The following is a 20,809-nucleotide window of genomic DNA, read 5'->3' on the forward strand; positions in this document are numbered from 1 at the left end:
AACGACCAGGTGAAGGTCGCGTGAAACACCTGGATGGGGGCAGCGCAGGAATTATCGTTGTTAAAATTTTTGAGGGAGACCTTGATATAAAACGCTAACTAGTTAGTACCCATAGGACAAGATTTTTAATTAGTTCGGGAATAGATGGTGCAGTGTAAAATGTCCAAAGTTATTATTTATATTCAGACTATCAATTACCTATCCAATCCAGAGAAGAGGTAATAAGTATTTATCGTAAATAAACACACAATAGTAGTATTCATTTATTTCCACATTGGTACGATTGTGGTCAAATACCTGCCTTGTTTTGCATTAAAAAAAACATTTATTTATTTTTAATGAACGAGAGGTGCACTCATCCGTTAGCTGGACAGAGGCACCGGGGTGGTTGGCACTAACCCATATTCTTGTACATTTGTGATGCTATCAAATTAGGAGAAGAAAATTTCTATAAAAAAAACAACTGAGATCCCAACCCGGGTGTCAGTCTTACCAGCCAAAGCTTCTGTGTGCTTCTGTTATGAGTATTTAAAGTTGTTATTAATAAAAATAAAAGATACAGCGAGTTTACCCATAAAAATATAATCAGCAAACTTAATTAACGTATGATTAAGCTTACGTTGTGTTACGTTAAGTTTGAAATATCAAAATAATGATAAGTACACAATATTCACAATTATTCTATTTTTACTCGTCGTCCCATCCCATACGGGGTCCTAATTGGCCAGTAAACAATTCGAATTTGGGGACGATTTTTATAGAATCACTAGAGTAAGTATTGCACGTGGAGGGCCCATTGTTGATGGGGAAGACGACTTGCAATACACCTTCATCGAGGGTGTAGGTAGACTTATCCACGTTCGCAAAGGTCGGGAGCAGTCTCATTTGTGTGTATTCCTTGACTCCATTCTTCGCGTTGATCTGAAGGACACTCTTCCGGATTTTGATGATGACGTCACTGTCTTCGTAACCTTTTAACGGTACTTCGATGATGTAGCGGGCTGGTTCGACGATCTCCTTTGTAGCAGTACTGGAGTGCATCTCGTTGAAATGGTTAACCTTCTTGTCTAGCTCCAAAACTCTTTGGGCCAGGTCGTCGAATAGTGTTTCATGGTCGGTGTTTATTGAGCGGTGCTGTGGGCACGAGGGTTGGAGAAAGCTCCCCGTGCAGACTGCCAAGAAGGCTAGTGGTATGAAGTAATACATTTCAGGCGGTTGGCCTATTCCGCGCGTGATGCAATGCTGGTGAATCTCAGACGAATGAGCACGCGTGATCTGACCGTTGGCTTTATACGGCCAGGAGATACGAGCGAGCTCGGTTAGGCATAACATAATAATACTGTATTCATTTTCTTATCAATTCAATACACAAAGGAGGACAATAAAATTACTGATTTTAAAATACGGACAGTGTTTTTTCAATTGCAGAAAATCTTGAAGTTCCTTAAACTGGCACTATGTCTAAAAATGAACTTTTAGATATTATTTGATTTGAAGCTTTTAACAGTTCCACCGGTTACCTACTTATTTTTAGACGCTATCTGACACAAGGAAATACTTAATGATTAAAGCGGTTGCCCTAGCATTTCAATCGATTCGAAAAAATATTATCATCAATCATTATTTAATTAATTAATGTTATGTAAAAATTAATAAATCAATAATGAAGCGAGAAATATTTATTTTGTTATTGTAGAATTAGGTATGCGCTCATCGGTAAACCCGAAGATATCATTTTACTAAAATAGGTTGTTTTTAACCTCTTTATCTAAACGTAAATTCCATGTGAACTACATATTAAGTATACCTACAAAAGATAGTAATAAATTACTGCGTACAAGCAGTATAAGCCTAATTTGACTTATTTTGAATTTAAAATAATGCGAAGTACTAAGGTAAGGTACTTAATAATATCATTGGACATTTTTACACTGCGCTTCTAGTCCCAAAAAAAGCAGACCGACAGCGGATATAAACATACTTAATTTTTTTTGTTAATAAATACATATTATACATAGTAACACCCAGACCCGTCACAAAAATTAAAATTCATCATTTCAATTTCTGCCCGGAAATCGAACCCGGGACTTCTCGGCATAGTAGTCCGTTTTGAACCACTACACCAAACGGCCGACAATAAGCACCCTGTATTGATTGTGTTTTCAGTCTAAGCTAGGCTAGGCTTTTTTGAGGGCTTTAAAACTGTGTTTCAGGCAAAATAGTTCCTTAATTGCCTTTTATTTACTTATTATTTTTTGAGATGGGTTTTCTACGATATTTTAGTATTATCATACGATTTATTGTAAACTTGATCTGGAGCGCGAAGCTAAGTGGAGCGGAGCTGAAGCGGAAAGAAATGAATTAAGATTTTTGTCATCACCACTCAATGGTGTCAGATTCCAACCACAGCAAGGCATGTGTGTAGAAATAAGCTTAAACTTCCGTCACAATATTGTCATCTGTTTCCAATTTCTAAAGGGTCTACTTAGATATTTGAATCCACAATGCTTTCAGCTTTGATTTCCGCTGTAAGCTCCGCTTATGCGCGTGAATGTTGTCTTATTACTGACTGTATTTTTAGCATAAACAATGCAGCTGTTATCGGTGTCGTATAAAACGGCAAAGTCTATACGTTCCTGCTCAGTTATACGACCGAGTGCGAGCAAGTCGAGTCACCATGCCTCAACAAGTTTTCCTGTTCTTGCTGTGTCTTCTACCAGTGTACTGTCACTGGGGTCATCATGGCCATTCCGGCCACCACGGTCACCCTTTCCATCACCACCCTGGGTTCCATCATAAACCTGAGTTCCATCATAATCCTGGGTTCCATCACACCCCTGAGTTCCATCACACCCCTGAGTTCCATCACACCCCTGAGTTCCATCACAACCCTGACTTCCATCACCATCATGGTTTCCATCACCCACCAAGCTTTCCTGGTCCGCACAATTTTCCATCCAATCATCATCCTTTCCACCATCCCCATCATAATCACAACTTCCCTCACACCTGGGAGTACCACCAAGTTCACGGGTTCATTCATCCGTGGCACACCACACCGACACCTGCTACCACCAGCTCAACAACGGTGCCAACTACAACTACTGTGAAGACAACAACCCCTCAACCTGATCCCTTCGACCAGATACACTGTGACCTTAACGATATCTACGGGGATCTACAATATTACTGCCATAATACCACAAGGGAAACCACTGGTAGAGACAGCTATCGCATCAATGTGCCTCTCAAAGGGTTCCAGAAGGAAGACATCCAGGTGAGGATGAAGCACCGGGTGGTGTCCATCACAGCGTCTGGAAATGGCGGAAGCTACCAAGAGCTGGTCATAGTACCGACGTTTGTTGACCCTCAACATGTGAAATGGGTATACGACGGTGTGGCTTTAAATGTAAACTTTTTGAAGGTACAGATATAGATTATTGTAAAGGAACTTGATTATAGCAATTTTGTGTTTTGTAATAAATTAATAAATAAACATTGATGATGTCCAGGCTTTCATTTATTTATTAGTATCCCATTAATTAAATACATATTATAATAAGTTTTCTGTTAATACAAGCTTAGGTAGGACCTCTTTGTGTTTTTAACTTAATTTAATATAACTGAGGGCCAGTTTCATAGGTTCCTGATAAAGTTTTTGATAGCTATCTAATAGATAAAAAATTGTAGAATTGACGGTTTTCAGCCCGATATCTTTGTCAGAGATCTGTAAAATCAAAAGTTGCAGTTTATCTGACAGAAAAGTTCCAAATAGGCTTAAGTACATATCTTGTCGAGTCGACAACAAACCTACAGTGTCAGCCCAAATCTCCGCCACAACAATCAATGTACAGTAACTGTACCTATTAATAAATAAATAATAATAAATATCCTTGGACATTTTACACTGCGCTTCTAGTCCCAAACTAAGCAAAGCTTGTACTACGGGTACTAGACAAATAAATAAATAATTACTAGGTAAATAAATCATATTAATTGAAAAAGGAAAGCAGACATAGCCGCGCGGGCAACTAGTCTAATTGGAAAGTTATACACGAGATAACTATACATTTGAGTCGTAGAAAATGCAACGGTCATTCTAGTAGTGCATCAGCAACGCACGTGTTCGGTATTTTACACTATAGCTACTTCATTCAGATTTATTTTAAAATCAATTACAAGTCTCTCCAGTCTCATTTTAGCAGTGTGCAAGGAAAGAAGGTCATCATGTGCCGTTCAGTTTACATTTTCTTACTTTACGTCATACCAGTTTTATGCCATCGGAAGTACCGTCACGATAATGTATAGTTCAGAACGCAGCAGTAGTTTGAAAAATGACCATGGCGTTCCTGAAAAATATGGAAAACATACACACAGTGGGATATCCTGCCCGGGTGGTCTTCATATCCATATACCAGAAAAAACGATGAAAATCATTGACTTCAGCGTTACAGCACATTCAATACCAGTTTCTGATACCGTAAGTTTTTATTAGAAGTATTTTTATTTCTATAGGCAATATTAATAAGTTTTAGCCACTTTTCAGTCAGATAATTATTATCATTTACAATATTCTTGTTGTGGGTTATTTAAAGTCCGATCAGAATAATAAAAATTATTTTATGCATTTTTTAAAAACTAAACAATTTTAAATTTACTTATATTTGTAAACCAGTCTATTAAACATGAATAATATAAATTATGGGATGTAGAAAAATACATTCTTTAATAAAATCTATAAATCCTAATTAAAAAATAATGACTGTTTGTTTTTTTACTTCAGAAAATACACGTCCAAACGCCGAGACCTCCCGATCCCTTCAACCATGTGTACCGTGACCTCTACGACGCTAACCAGCTCCTGCAATCGTTCTGCCATAACACTACACAGATTAGATTCGACGAGGGCGGATGTTCCATCATAGTATTACTACCATCAAAAGACTATGACCGTACAAGCATTAACATACGCACCAAGTATCGGGTAGCGACTATCACTGCAGTGGCTCATGATGGCAAAAAGTACGAAGAGCTGGTCATATTGCCACAAATTACTGCCTTCGCACCATTTTCCTTTTGGCAAAATTCTAATCGTGAATACATAACGATATTCTTTCGAAGAAATTTCAAGTGCAATGTTTGCGGTGAAGATGCAAGTGTAATTGAAAAAAGGTAAAGTTTTTAGAATATTATTAGGAAGGCGAAGAATAAAGAGAGGTCAGTTTTAAGGTCCTAGCACACTTATCAACCCAGCAAGGGATCAAAACCTTTTCGCCTTTCGCCGTGCTGTCATCCGCGAGGCGAGCCATAGACGGTGCGGATAAGTGTGCGTTGCATTGCAGTACGGAGTTTCATACAAAGAATACTGACCGCCTCAATTTGATACGGTTACGATCCATTTCCGAGTTGACAAGTGTGCTTCGTCCTGAAGAGTTCAGTTTTAGCACGATGTTTTAGTGTACTTTGTATTGTTCTAAAACTATTATAATTACAAAGTTAGATAAATCATTTTAATTATAGTTGTTTGTTTTCCTCCTATGTCTAGTGTAAAACACTATAATGTATATAATATAATATAGGTATTATATTAGGGGCACTTTATGGATGGCCCCTAATATTCACACAAATTTCATGATTTTTTGACCCCCCCTCCGTCCTTGTCACAGGTGGTCACATTTCTGAGACCTCCCCCCCTCCCTAGTGTGACGTCACATGTTTTGCAATTTCACATCGAAAAATTATTAAATTAACAGCAGTTCCGAAATTAGTTTTATTTCCATTTGAATTAAGTATTTTTTTTATGAAATCAACATTAAATCAAATATTTGAAACAATTGAAATGTGATGTCACGAAACTTAGGACCCCTCCCACCCCTTGTCACACCATGTCACACTTTGTCAACCCCCTCCCCCCTCTTTACGTGTGACGTACTTTATGGATGACCCCTTATCTGTGATATAGGGTATATCTCGGGAAGTTTGTAGACCTAACAATACCTAGATCAGGAAAAACGAGATTTGGAAGAACCAAAACATTTTAGGAAAATAACACAACTTCTTTACAATATTATTTATAGATCTATACGCAAACAGTGTGACCACATTATTTACACATTGGTATTTCAGTGACGATAGTTGTAGAGCGCTTACTCGAATGTAACGATTACCTTAAAATTTAGGCATTTAACATGAGTAACATGATGTACAGGATAATTTATATTATATAAATTTGCATCCTACTAATATTATAAATGCGAAAGTATGGATGTCAGGATGTCTGGATGTTTGTTGTCACATATCGTCATAATTAATAGCCTATATGTTATTCTGGGCTTATAAACAATAATACTGTAAAGTTTCATTAAAATCCGTTGAGTAGTTTTTGCGTGAAAGAGTAACAAACATCCAGAAATCCAAACTTTCGCATTTATAATATTAGTAGGAAAGTTAATTATTTTTAAGCACCCGTTCTGGCGTCCTTTAAAAAAGCGCTATCTGACGCAGCGTACCTATTTATAGACAGTTAGAATGTTAATAGAGGTTTTAATAATTATGAAGATTTTACTCCCTAAAATTAGCACAAGTGCAAAAGCGGGAATAGGACAGACTCAGTTTCCGCCGAATCGTAGTCACCCCAAAGACAACGAAGCGATTCTTTTCTTTATAGATTCAGATTGTTCTCAAGGCGGGCCTGCCGGGCCTGCCGGGCCTGCCGGGCCTGCCCCATTGTGCGCTGAACAATGCTGACTATTCGGCCCCCTGCAGATATTATTACTAACTTTAGTACAGGAGACAGGCAACACAAATACCCAGTTATTTATTTGTCACCAGAGCGGCGTTACTTTGGCACATAGAGCTTTTTTTACAAGCTTTTATTTACTTTACAATCTTGCAAGTTACTTTTTTAAAGCTATTTGTTATTTTTACTATTTATTTAGTTTTCAATGCCTTTCCCAATATTTGGCATAAAGACGAAAAAAGAAATGTAGGTTAATAGATTATACAGTTAAACTGGAACTTAAATTGAAATCCTTTACGGGGAATATACAAAGTGACCTATTGGTAGACGATCAAACTAAAAGGATTGATTCTACTACTCAAATGCAATTACCTACAGCGCAATTAGGTATTCAAATTTTAAAAAATATAATAAAAAAAAGTATAGCTCCAGGACTATTTCCTTAAATGTAGGCCGCTTCTTGTTATTTCTTCTGGACACTGCAATTTACTCGTGTTCAGAAAAAGTGTTTATTGTTTGCGAAAAAATATTAAAATTCGAAATAAAAACTTTGGTTGATTTTACTTTGGGATTAGTGTAATTTATCTGGCTGCATCAGAGTTAATGCAATTATATCCTAAAACATTATTACGTGATAATCATGTTTAGTCAAATGTATAGCTATTATAGGGAAAGTTTACGTTGATTACAATCGGGTAAAATGATAAAACAATGTAATGTATTGATTTATTTATCAAGGCAATTTAATAAGTACATAGGTAGACACATAGTTCTTAGAGCCTCTTTCACGATCTCCGAGTAAAGTTCTGAGTAGTTATTTCCTTAACACTATTTGGCAAGTAAAAGTAAGAAGTATTTTAAGTCTTGACAGTGCCACTTTTAGGCTGGGTTGCACCATCTTACTTTTAAAAAACTCCATACAAAAAGCATCGATTATCGTCATAGTTACCGTCAAAGTTAGGTGGTACAACTCAGCCTAAACAACGAGTACTTGCACGTTACTCAGAGATGGTGAACGGGGCACATAATAATGTACATTACAAGAAACACAATAAACGCACTACATTGCTACGCTGTACAGGGACGCACCATTATCCTTGATTTGAAACTCTATGAAGAGTGACTCGTTTAACAGCCGCCATTTGTAATGGCTACTTTTGACAAAAGTCGGCGCGACCAATAACTCCCGGTGCGTAAAACCAGTTTTAGTCGACGCGGTGATCATCACCACTCGGTAACGCGTCTCCACCTTTATAGAGGGATCCTTGTACCGTGGCAGAGGTATCCGGACGAGGTACTTCATGTCACTACCTCCAAGAAGCGTGTTTGCTGAGGTTCGGTTGGAGCAGAAGCTGGCCAAGTCTTCGAAGATGGCCGCTCTATCGCAGTATATATCGTCTTCTAGATTACTTGGCGCTTGTGTAGATGTTGTGTAACTTGGGCGGTAAAAAGGTGGTCGAGACTGAGGATTTACTGGTATAGGCTGCTTATGATGCCCATATGGCGGGATGGGCGGTGGCCTCGGAATATATTGAGGCATAAATGGTGGTGGTAGAGGCTGCTGTGGTGGGAACATAGGAACAAAGTAGGGATGTTGTGGTGGAAATGATTGTGGATACGGCCCGTTATACAAACCTGGATGTGGTACGTGTATATATACAGGCTGTTCAGGAAAGTTTTGCGGAGGTGGGAATACAATCTGTTGGTTTCGCTGTGCTGGAAGGTTTTGATACTCAGACTGGCAGAATAATCGATGTAGTAACCTTCCTATATACGTCAAATGGTCAGATTCTTTATGACCTGAACACGAACAAGCGCGAACTGTGCTCACCGTGAGAGCCGTGAGTAACAAAACGAAGACTACCGGCCGACGCATTTTGTTTCCAATCACTGATTCAAAGTGAGGAATGTTATTTATTATGTAGCCAACTTCTGATAATATGTACAGTCAAGCCGAAAATTAGTTTGCCTGGATGTAAGTTATCAAAAGATAAACAGACTAGCTTTTGCTCGCCACTCGGTCTGCATAAATGTACATATTTCAATTAAAAGTAACCTTACAAAATTTTAGTCTCTGCCTGTGAAATGTGTCTAAAGAAACATGAAGATCTTAAATGGATGTGTTGACAATTCATACATTTTACGTTTTGTTATGTTATTTTTTTCTGTTGGGGTTAAAATAGAGATCTGTAACTAGTTAATGAAATAAGAAATGTTATTCCCTCAATGAGCGTTCACGGTCTTTGGATGTAACACACATATACAGTGTGAGTCACGTTAAAGTGTACATATGAAAATAGATCAAACTAGATCTATTTTTATCGACAAAAAAGAGGTCAAAAAATTTTTGAGATTTTTTTAAATTTTTTATAGAATTTTTTTCTTATTTATTTATTACTTATTGTAAAGAAAACGTAATAACTTTTAAACTAAGCGGTATATCCTGATAAAATAAAAACAGTAATAATGCTAAATAACAGGCGATACTAAAAAAATACATAAAATACACAAAAAATGCCAACAAATAATAAAAAATGATACATTTTGAAAATTTTTTTTGGTTATTTGATCAATTTCTCTAAAAAATGCCCCAATAACAGGTGGTTTTTATTACTTTGTATTATTCTCTATCGTATTATCTTTGTAAAACCAAAAATCGCATGACTGTATCCCTATCACAACATTTGCTATGATCGTTTGAACAAAGGCCTGCCACAACATTATTCTCCGCTACAGGTAGAGACAATTTTAATTTTAACTAAAATGCTTATTTTACTTCTAAATCTTTTGTTTTTATTTGAGATCTAACTTGTCTTTATCAAAATTACATAGTCCAGTCATTATAGTAAGTTCACCTCGGAATTCGAGATACCCAGCTGTAAGTCTGTAAATACGTGTATATTGACACCCTAAAAGTTGTCTCAAAACCTACATATGGTAGGGTGTAAGCAACTATTAAATTTTAAGGTCAACGGTCACAAAAATCGGTTTTTTGCGCTTTTTTTTAGAAATATCTCATTTCCTATGGGTTTTTGCTAGTTGTATTTATTATCAATATTGTAGAATACTAAATTCTCTACAAATTTTGTTTAAAATTTTTTTTTATACTGTGAACCGTTTTCGAGATAGAGGGCGGAGAGCGCGCGGTCACTGCATCACTTCAGGTCAACTTAAGCGGTTTAGATTTTTCATACAAAAGGATTTTCCCGCTAATTCCCGTGGGAATTTCGGGAATTCCTTGTTGTAAATAAGCTTTAAGTTTACTAAGGTACCTACATGCCAAATTTCAAGCGTCTAACTTCCGCTAAGCGTTTAGATTTTTCATACAAAAGGATTTTCCCGCTAATTCCTGTTCCCGTGGGAATTCCTAAGTATACTATAACCTGCCCAGGTGTATGAAGAATAATTGTACCAAGTTTCGTTAAAATCCGTCGAGCAGTTTTTGTTTCTATAAGGAACATACAGACGGACAGACAGACAGACAAAAATTTTACTGATTGCATTTTTGGCATCAGTATCGATCACTAATCACCCCCTGATAGTTATTTTGAAAATATATTTCATGTATAGAATTGACCTCTCTACAGATTTATTATAAGTACTAGCGGCAGAGTGACTGACATAGCCCGCAGAATCGCTAAAATCAAGTGGCAGTGGGCGGGGCACATAGCTCGAAGAGCTGATGGCCGCTGGGGCAGGAAAGTTCTTGAGTGGCGACCACGAGCTGGAAGACGTAGCGTGGGCAGGCCTCCCACTAGGTGGACCGACGATCTGGTGAAGGTCGCGGGAAGTACCTGGATGCAAGCGGCGCAGGACCGGTCTTTGTGGAAATCCTTGGGGGAGGCCTTTGTCTAGCAGTGGACGTCTTTCGGCTGAAACGACGACGACTAGCGGCCGCCCTCTACCTCGAAAACGGTTCACCGTATAAAAAATTTTTTTGAACAAAATTTGTAGAGAATTTTGTATTCTACAATATTGATAATAAATACAAATAGCAAAAAACCCATAGGAAATGAGATATTTCCAAAAAAAGCGCAAAAAACCGATTTTTGTGACCTTTGACCTTAAAATTTAATAGTTGCTTACACCCTACCATATGTAGGTTTTGAGACAACTTTTAGGGTGTCAATATACAAGTATTTACAGACTTACAGCTGGGTATCTCGAATTCCGAGATTCTTACATAATTTAAGCTTAAATACCATCTAGATGCATTTTCAGTTTTGTTGTTAACTAAGCGTTGAATGGCGCGCCCGGAGAGGCTTAGTTTAAACGATCATTGCAAACGTTGTGATAGGGATAGAGACATGCAATTTTTGGTTTTACGAAGGTTATACGATAGAGAATAATACAAAGTAATAAAAACCACCGGTTATAGGGGCATGTTTTGGAGAAATTTATCAAATAACCAAAAAAACACGAATTTAAACGCAGATTTTTTCAAAAAGTATCATTTTTTATTATTTGTTGGCCTTTTTTGTGTATTTTATGTATTTTTTAGTATCGCCTGTTATTTAGCATTATCACTGTTTTTATTCTATTAGGATATACCTCTTAGTTTAAAAGTTATTACGTTTTCTTTACAATAAGTAATTGGAAGAAAGAAAATTCTATAAAAAATTTAAAAAAAATCTCAAAAATTTTTGGACCTCTTTTTTGTCGATAAAAATAGGTCTAGTTTCATCTATTTTTATACGTAGGTACACTTTAACGTGACTCACACTGTATATCCGGGTTTAATTCGCGTACCTACCACAAATAAGTGAGTGATCCTGAAAATGAACATAAATCTGTCTGTTGCTATATTTATGACTAGCTTCGTACGCGTGGATCCCGTTTTACCCCCTTAGGGGCCCGTTCCCGTGGGAATTTCGGGAATTCCTTTCTTAGTGCACCTCTACGGTACCTAAGCTACGACCCTTCCAAATTTCAGGTGCCTACGTTTAGCCGTTTAGGCTGTGCGTTGATATGTCAGTCAGTCAGTTTCTCCTTTTATGTATTTAGATTTGGCGTCGACTGTCCAACTCTGGGATTGTCCAGGGTTACAAGTTATCGCCCTGTTAGTGCAGAAGCCGCTGAAAATGTTATGTCTATACTACTTCTTAGAAATATCTAAAGCTATTATTTATTTATGTTATATTTTTTACGTAATATGTAACGGCTTTTTAGATACGAGTAAGTATCTTGGAAAAACCTATTTTGTTTAAATAACCTAAATATGTCATCCCATCATGCTTATCGTTTTTACATCACGCTTGCACATCATTTGTACTTATTGTTTTTATTTCTTAGTACCAAATAAATGTTTTTTCTTTCTTTCTTTCGTTCAAATATAACTTGAATGTAATGTAATAAGTTGAGATATTGTTTCAAAAAATAATGTCTATTTACCCGACATCCTAGAAATTCAGATTTTTTTATAGGAACTTCTAAAATTTTTTCAAAATCGAAAATAAACGAGTTCAAAATTTAACACAGACCGTAAAATATAGAAAAACTTGCTCTAGGGCGATTATCTAAAAACTTTGTTTTAAAATTAATATACAGCTTTATGAATGAATTGTTATGAATTGTTTTAAAACCATCCACTGAAATGCATTAAATAAAAAACAAAATAACGTATTTTGTCCAGAGGTATTATAACCTAAACCAATATGATCCCAATGTAATTAAAATAAATATTTATTTATTTATTTATTATTTAATTAAGCTTTCAGATTTACACGTGTATCTGCGAAGTGACTGGTGCAGATAATTTTACGACGTAAAATATTTTAATATTTATAAAAACACTGATGATAACCCCTCAGATAAAAAGTTGCCAAATAAAATAGTAATGGGTAAACCCACAATTTGATAATATTGCTATTATCAATCGATTAATAAAATTGAAATGAATTAATTTAGAAAAATATTGAAATCAGATTAAACATTATTCTTAGCCTCTCCTACAGATCAAGACACATTGGTGGTAAGTTACTAAATCCTACTAATATTATAAATGCAAAAGTTTGGATGTCTGGATGGATGTTTGTTACTCTTTCACGCAAAAACTACTGAATAATTATGTATTGACTTGATTACTTAAATTGTATTGAAAAATGTTTTTAAAGCCAGACAGGTGTATGAAATAAACATCACGTTATATTTTAGTTAATGACATGAGTCAGCTACCTATTCTTGTAACATAATGAATCGAGCAATATTTTAATTTCAATTCGATCACATTAGTCGGTCACATCACTATATTCCTGTAACAATCACTCCATATAAGTCGTCGTTGGCGAAATTGCTGGTTAGTCAGTGTATCAGTGCGAACGACCATGATGTTCCGACTTCTATTCGTGAACCTTTTGCTTGCGACCGTCGTGTACGGTAACCTGTGTGAATTGTTCGGTGACCATTCTGAAGATTACCATATAACCTTTGTTGGAAGAGCTCTACACCGATTATGCCATCCTTCTGAGGATCGCAAACAGCAACAACAGTACCAATATTACACCCAGCCGTACGTTTATTACCCACAACAATACCCGTACTACCCACAGCAGTACCCAAATTATCAGCAGGCGTACCTAAACTATCAGCAGGCGTATCCAAATTACCAGCAGGCGTACCCGCACTATCAGCAGGCGTACCCGAACTATCAGCAGGCGTACCCAAATTACCAGCAGAACCCGAACGAACAGCAGTTGAATGAGTATTACCAGCAGAACCCGAACGAACAGCAGTTGAATGAGTATTACCAGCAGAACCCGAACGAACAGCAGTTGAATGAGTATTACCAGCAGAACCCGAACGAACAGCTGTTGAATGAGTATTACCAGAAGCTGTTGCAGCAATATCAGATTCATCAGCAGCAGTCTTCGTATGGACAGCAAAACCAAAACAGTAATGGGTATAAAGGCGCCTCGGAGATCAAGCACTATCATTAGAATAATCATCGTGTTTCAAAATCTACATAACATTCTCCATCGTGATTCGACATCATCACGTGGCCACTGAAACTCCTGTGAAGACAAATCTACAGTTTGATCACCCACCAAACTCAATTATAAGAAAATTGAAGGCATCTTCATGAGAATAGGTGAGATGAAAACTATGTAAAATGGTATCAGAGGAAAATACTTAAACCAATCTGAATGAAGCGGAGAATTTATAAGCCTTACAACTTTCTCTACCAGCTAAAAGGACTCTCTCTCTATTCTCGACCAGGATAAAAGTTGAAGAAGTCCTAAGCTGGGCTGTCTTAGAGTGGGTCAGGTGACATAATACCAGGATTGAAGAAACCACTGGTGGTGGCCAGCCATCGAGCAATGTCATTCTTCATTTTTGATAATAATAATATTTTGTTCATTTTTTAAAAGCTTTTTTTGTAATGTAGCGTTTTATCTTATTTCACTAAGATATTTTAGTTATTTTTAATAAATATTCAGCATACTATTGACCCTCTTATTTTACCTTGAACCAAATAAAACAACACACTACACAGGTAGTACACATTGTCGGTAATTAGTCTCACTATGGTTTTCTTAAGAAGGCCTTAGAGAATTAAGGCATACATAATATTGAACATTGTATTTTTATACTTAATATTATAAATGCGAAAGTGTAGTTGTTATCTTTATCTGTTTGTTACCTCTTCATTATTAAACTGCTGAACCGCTTTAGATAGGTAAAGATATAGTTTGAGTCTTGGGAAAGGATCATCAATCATCATCAACAGCCCTTTACAGTCCACTGCTGGACTATGAGCCTCCTCCACTATAGTGGAGGGTTTTGCCATAATCTCCACGCTTGGCAGGCGGGTTGGAGATCGCAGTTTAAAAGCTTTTGGGCTTGTGAAAGGATATTTTATGTTAAATCTTTTATCCCAGAAATCATCCTTTAGGGCAGCGGTTCCCAAACTTATTTAGTCTACTGCCCACTTTGAGAATAAATTATTTTTAGCGCCCCCCATTTTTGTAGTCAAGAGTCGAGTTCAGTCGGTGTCTAAGAGTCCTCCTAGTAGATGACGCCTCCCAAGCCTCTACACAAACGTCCCGATTTTTTTTCTGGGTCTCTTACCGCCCCCCTTTAAGCCTGCAGCGCCCACAAGGGGGCGTTATCGCCCACTTTGGGAAAGACTGCTTTAGGGGCTAAAAAAGAAATGAAAGTTATGTATTGGGAATCAATAACCACTGATCCGATTTAGATGAAAACTGTTAATCAGAAAATAGCAAATGATTTAGATTTTTGTAAATCCTGAACTGGCAATAGATTTGATATACCAGTATATCTGTACATTGTGTGTCCCAGGCTCAGGGAACACCAGCCAAAACAATACGAAAGTCATCTCAAGCCGGTGGCTTCGGTTAACCCGTCAATGCTCGAGTTATTATCGAGACACGACAGCCCAAGACTATTAGTCTAGGGGACCGCAACCAGATTCTACATAGTATAGGAAATATTTAAACTACGTTACGACTTTGGACACATGCACATTGCACGCATGTTAGAAAGAAAACTACCTGATGGTGCTAATGATTAGATGGTTTACAAAAATATTTACGAGTTCGTGTATAGTAGGTACACAAAATATAACAGAAGGTAAACTCATGTATGTACCTCGCTTTGCATACCTCGCTCGCTCGCACGCTCAACCGTCGCGCAAGGGTTGTCTTGTCATGTGTTGCGTTTATTTCGTTATGATAGTAAGTAATAGTTTGCAAACAAATACACGAGAAGGAAGTAGTATGTAGTTGAGTGGTTGACACTATTATCCAATAATTCCTAAAACCTCTTTAAAACAATTCGATATTCCTAATAATTGAGTTGGATTTCAATTTATCAACGTTAAACGAACTATTGAAATACAAATAAATACCTTACTTACCTCCCGGAATCAACTGGTAGTTTAAAAACGAAAATTTAGTTTTTAATGTTGAGTGTAAGCAACCGTCTACTTATCAAATGTTATATTACCCCTTTTTTGTTGTTCATTCATTTTCGCACAAACAAAATAATTTCACAAATGCGTGAGCAGCGTCACTCAAGCGAACGCAGTCGCGCCGGGTGCCCTCTCAGACGCATAACTTAGTTTGGCATAACATTCGCATTAGTCCAAGACAGTCTTGATAACGCGTACGTGAGCGGTGTCTATGTGTGCGTGGCACGAGCGCGCTTAGTATGGAGTTTACCTTCTGTTATATTTTGTGGTAGGTACATAAAGTCTAGCACTTAACAGAGTAAGTGCCTGAGGTGTGGAGTGCCACGGGAGGGTGTTTTTTTTACTTCAAACGTCATCAGATGTGCTTTAGACTTGTATGCTCTATCATTATGTTATAGTCTTCAAGAGGTTCCTCGTTGTGGATAAAAAAAAAGTCACCGGTTGTCGGTCGTTTGGTGTAGTGGTTCGGAACGGACTACTATGCCGATAGGTCCCGGGTTCGATTTCTGGCTGGGCAGAAATTGAAATGATGAATTTTAATTTCTGTGAAGGGTCTGGGTGTTACTATGTATAATAAGTATCCGCTGGCACAAAATGCTTTTTTGTGTCCAAAATAATTAAGAACTATGAAGATGTTCTGCTATCTCTCTTACTATGCTATATGGAGGCCGGTGTTATCAGCGCGCGGTCCACACGACCCCAACTCGCAAACACGCCGTTATCTCGGTCACTTAACGAAGTGCGGGTTAACTCAGGATTAGACTTAGTCCTGCTAATGTGGATTCAAAGGATGAGCTGAGCAACATACCACCTTAAAGGCTATGGAATAAGAATGGTTTTTATGTGCATGATATGGCTGGATTGTAATCTGGTAAGACAGTGTTAGAGAGCTGGTGGTGAAATATAATTATAACTTGTGTGGTCTGGTTAAAATATTACACGTTTTCGACCAGTCTGTTCAACATTATTTTTATTTTTAAGTTTGTGGTAATGTCAATATTGGGACTGATAAATTATTACAAGTAGGTAAATACAAACTTTTCACCGACTTGCCAACCTGCCAAGTTTCTATTTTTTTGTGATATTTTTTGGAGTCGGTTTTACTTCATATAGGCTTCAATCAGATAATGTTTTGGGGCAAAACCGATGCATATAATATAAGGAATGGAAATCGGATTCCTTGATGAATTGCCACATGCTATATTTATGGGCGGTAGTGATTCATCGCAAGCGGGATTTATGGCGTGAATCCATCAAACTTATGACTGGAATTGGGAGAAAGTGAACGGTTCGATTAGCTATGAGCTTTAGGTTTTCACTTGTTTATTTTAAACAATCTCCTTTTAATACTTATTGAGGAGCTATTATACAGCTAGTTAAATGGAGCCCTAGAGATTACTTATTGTCACCCTAGTATCATTGCAATCAGTAGCGATCTATTGTTATCGCCAGTATACATATCAACAGTTCGCCAGACCTGAATCTATTAATCAGGTGGTTTTCGAAGTTATTAGGGCAAGTTTGTTAAAACATACTATCCTTTCCTTAATTATTATAAAAGTTTATGAAGATAGAAGGATGAATGGATGTTTACGCCTAAACCACAGAACCGACTTAGATAAATGTAGAGAAACCTTATTTAATTTTGAGACAAAACACAGAATAGTTTTTTAACCTGGATTTTATAAAAGGGCTATGTCCGGTCCCAAGTGGAACACAACATTTCTTTTAACATGTAAGTTTGTATTCACATCACACCGCCTAGTGATAGCAAGTCTATGACATCTAGCTGAAGGATCTCCATGTCCTTGGACCGATGTTTTCTTCAAGGAATTTTTTTTCGTCGTGTCTTACGTTCTCGTGAGTTACATGAAAAATTGATAGTTGGAAAAGTTTGTTCTACGAGTCTAGAGAGTAACTTTTTATATAGTAACACAGATGTAACTGAGATGACACCAAGAGTTGCAATTCGTCTGACAGATAAATTCCAATCAAGCTATCAGTGACTTTAAATCAGAAAGTGGTATAGGTTATACCATAGACATTTCAGCAATCTATACTTCTATACTATCTAAATATACAGTGTGTCCGGGCATGTAGTGATCAAACTTTATGGGCCAAATCTAGGGACAATTTTATCGATAAAAATACTTCAAATTTGGGGCTTGACCCATTTATTGCAAAATTACAAGGATTTAAGTTTTTAATTTTTTGTTTTTACCTCTTCCTTCAAAAACAAGGGCGAGTTCGTTTTGGGCAGCCTTCGGGAGTGGACGTGCGCAACACGTGCGCTCCAGAGGGTCCGACCCTAAAAGGCACTTACAAAGCCGTTGTATGGCGTTTGACGCCGACGCGACGGTGAAACCCAAATGTTCTAACAGTGAATTCCCCGAAATCATAGTCGCGATTAACTATTAACATAGTCAGATATGCAAAAAATAGTGGTTATAGATCAATTTTTTGTGTGAGAAAAACTGTAGGTGAGAAAAAAGCATCGAGTAGGTGACAGTGACCAGCACAGCGCCTAAGCTAAAAGCCTAGAAAGCTAATCCGACGAAACCCGGTGAGATCTTTCCTTATCTTTCTTTGTTTATAAATATTTTGTGTCAATTATCTTGCCAAAAAGCACCAAAGCGAACGCATAATTATGATCTAGTATTTTCACTTAAAAATATGTAACGTAGATCGTATAGTTTGTCAAATGAAAAGCTCTAACTTTTGGTCTATAAACTTTAGTTTTTTATTAATAATTTTGATACATACAGATTCTACATGTACTCTACATATTATTATCTACAAGTATTCTGCTTCCTGCATGTCATTATAGTAGGTATAAATAATAATCGATAACAAAGAAAGATCCCTACAAAACTTTCACCAAACACATTCTATAAAAGACATCTATTGTACAAAATTTCAAAGCGAATACCAAGAAAGGTCAACATCTGGTCGCCATAAAAAGTTTCCAAAAGCAATAAAATTTAACTTCACTATTGCACTAACATTAGTAGATGGACACTTTAAACACATTTGCTAAAATACACAAAAAAAATTTGAAACAACAGAGATCCTTTACTTTGCAAAAAACAACCTAATAGTCACATGTGCATGTCGTAAACCATTCAAAAGTACAACCCATACAAAAAAGAGGTGGCCTGACCAACATTTTGTTGAAAGCATGTTAAAAACAAAAGACTTGACGCTTTGACAATACAAAATACAATAACACCTTAGTCATAATTCACTAACCCTCTAGTTATAAGCCCCTTTCTACAGCTAAAAAACGAAGGCATACAATTTCAAACTACCTGGCGATGGAAAATATCTACTTTGAGAAAGAGCTTACCACATCAACGAACCTATGTATCCCAGACTTGATCAAAAAGCGACCAGACAAGATCTTTTACATTTTAACGAGAGATATAAACCTAGCGGTGAAACAAGTGAATCAGCAATCAAATAGCAGACTAGGTACCTGGAAAATCATCAAAAAAATCTTGAGCCTAAAAGAATCAGGATTACTGCCATATTTACACATGCGTAGACAAATACTATCAACAGAACATCAGCTTATCTTATCTTATCTTATCTTATTTAGGGCCGCGCATGAGCGCAGTGCACGTCGACCTTCGACGTCGAACATCAGCTTACCGGTATCGGAAAATTGAAAGAGTAACCGAACATAGTACAGTTTTAAGAGACTTAAATACACAGAGAAGGTCAAGGAATTTTGGAAAAGGTCTTCATCATAGGCAGAAGAAAGATACTCCGCCTAAAAAACTTATTTGATAGCAAGAAAACTCAAAAACTGGAACCAAAACCTTGCCATTGACTATTTAATGAAGAAATCCTATAGGAACCACAAAATATTCAAATCGATTGCAGAAACTACGTATTCCAATAAGAAACTACAGATTGCAAACAATTTAAGGTGAACCTACAGTGTACACATACAGCTCAACAAGCTCTGCTCTATAACCTCGTCGGAAAACGGATTTCAACCAGAAAATTTGAATCTAATAAGATCTTTTCAATGAGAATACATTCTTTCACCAAGAGCATAAAAACCTAATCCAACGAGACAGTTAGCACTGTCTTATGCCTCAAGAAGACAATTCATGGATATCTTGAAGACATCGGAAAATAACTTAAGTGCTAAAAGAAATTATAAATATCCACGGAAAAAAAAATCCACGAAACAGTGAAGAAATAAAAACCTGATGGAAAGGATGGAAGAAACTCAATGTAACAATCACCCTGCATAAAGATCATTGAACTAAAAAGAAATCATACTACATAAGATTACACCAAGGCGAACCGTTTAATGTTAGGAAAATATGAACGCGTTCCTAAAATGCCGTTTTTAGTGGCCCGCCGTCCGCTTACCGCATCAAGCACTATCCAAGAAACGAAAGAGAGAAGACTAAATTAACCCATCATAAGAAGATATAAGAAAAGCAGCACAAGAAACATTAGATATTGAAAAATAATGTCAAAAGACAGCGAAAAAGACGACAAAAACCCAAAACCACATAATATATCGACGGAATAGTCAAAAGTGCAAACAAATCAAATAATCGAAGAGAGAAGATTTATTTAGCCCAAGACAAAAAAAAAATGATTTAAGAAATATTTGACCAAGGGAAAACAGACAACAAAGAAGACGACAAAATCCCAAAACCACAGTTATCGCCGTAGTAATTAGTTTAAAAAAAACAAAAGTGTCAAGTTTTTAAGAGGTTGTGGATAAACGGAACTAAAATTTAAACATCTACCATCCAAGAAATAGAAAAGAGTGAACAAACTCAATTGTGACACAAAGAAATAAGAAATGAAGCATAACAAATATCCGACCCGGAACATGTAAACAAAGAAGAAGACTCCAAAAACTCAGTACCTACCTAACACAGACCTCAGGAGAAAAATGAAGATATTCTAGCAGCAGTACAAGAACCAAGACATCTCACCAAAGGCCAGACCGCCCGTCTCATCACAGCAACGCTCAGTCCTACCAACTATATCAAGAAAAGTAGCATAAAATTGGAAAAAAAATGAAGCCAGTCTTGTAGCAGTAGGACTAAGAAAAACCAAGCCGCCTCACCAAAAGCCAGACCGCCCATCTCATTGCATCAACGCTCAGT

General features: G+C 36.9%; 1 long non-coding RNA gene across 1 annotated transcript; it reads left to right on the forward strand.

The window, feature by feature from the left end:
- The first annotated feature begins 4,117 nt into the window (after positions 1–4,117).
- On the forward strand, positions 4,118–5,514 carry LOC135076537 (uncharacterized). The gene is made up of 2 exons (XR_010258294.1): positions 4,118–4,480; positions 4,784–5,514. It is a non-coding gene; the product is annotated as an uncharacterized LOC135076537 (long non-coding RNA).
- Positions 5,515–20,809: the final 15,295 nt, after the last annotated feature.

The sequence above is a fragment of the Ostrinia nubilalis genome, chromosome 1 (genome assembly GCF_963855985.1).
Source record: "Ostrinia nubilalis chromosome 1, ilOstNubi1.1, whole genome shotgun sequence".
In the NCBI taxonomy this organism is placed as follows: Eukaryota; Metazoa; Arthropoda; class Insecta; order Lepidoptera; family Crambidae; genus Ostrinia; species Ostrinia nubilalis.